General features: G+C 50.5%; 2 non-coding genes across 2 annotated transcripts; both read left to right on the top strand.

Annotated features, from left to right (window-relative positions):
* The first annotated feature begins 8 nt into the window (after positions 1 to 8).
* On the top strand, positions 9 to 79 carry Pmar_PMAR021527. The gene has a single exon. It is a non-coding gene; the product is annotated as a tRNA-Glu (tRNA).
* A 230-nt stretch (positions 80 to 309) lies between these two features.
* On the top strand, positions 310 to 382 carry Pmar_PMAR021526. Its single transcript has one exon. It is a non-coding gene; the product is annotated as a tRNA-Ala (tRNA).
* Positions 383 to 598: the final 216 nt, after the last annotated feature.

Here is a 598-nt window from a genome sequence, read left to right as displayed (position 1 = left end):
TTTCGATTTCCGATGTAGTCTAGCTGGTTAGGATTCGTGGCTTTCACCCACGCGACCAGGTTCGAGTCCTGCATCGGAAAATATATATTTGATACGGTGTTTTCCGGGATTGTGTGAGCGCAAGGATGGGGAACTGAGTAAATATCACAGGTGCGTTGTTTTGTTCAAGATATCTGGCTCGTCACCGGTTCCCCTCCTCCCCTGGACAAAGTTGAACATTGAGTTAGAACAAACCATTCCAACGTTGTTCGAGGGGAAGGGGCGGTTCAGCCCATCCTTTCCAAGTGAATTGAGAAACAGATATTGTGAGGGGGACTAGCTCAAATGGTAGAGCGCTCGCTTAGCAAGCGAGAGGCACCGGGATCGATGCCCGGGTTCTCCATATAGGAATGTTTTAAGTCGGTTCCGCTACTGGCGCTCCTCATCTGGATGAAAGCGTATGGTCATGTATGTAACGTCGTGATAGCTCAAGCAAGTGCGCTCCCAGTCCGTACATATTTTCGGGTTGTAAACTTACTCGCGCCATCACTCTCTCTGCTTCTCTACAATAAGACGCGCACCCAGCCCTGGCTCTCAGCGCCGTTCTCGGTGACTGGTG

This window comes from Perkinsus marinus (assembly GCF_000006405.1).
Source record: "Perkinsus marinus ATCC 50983 genomic scaffold scf_1104296934248, whole genome shotgun sequence".
NCBI classification, from domain to species: Eukaryota; Perkinsozoa; order Perkinsida; family Perkinsidae; genus Perkinsus; species Perkinsus marinus.
Note: the sequence above shows the minus strand (reverse complement) of the source record. Positions and strands in the feature narration are given on the sequence as shown.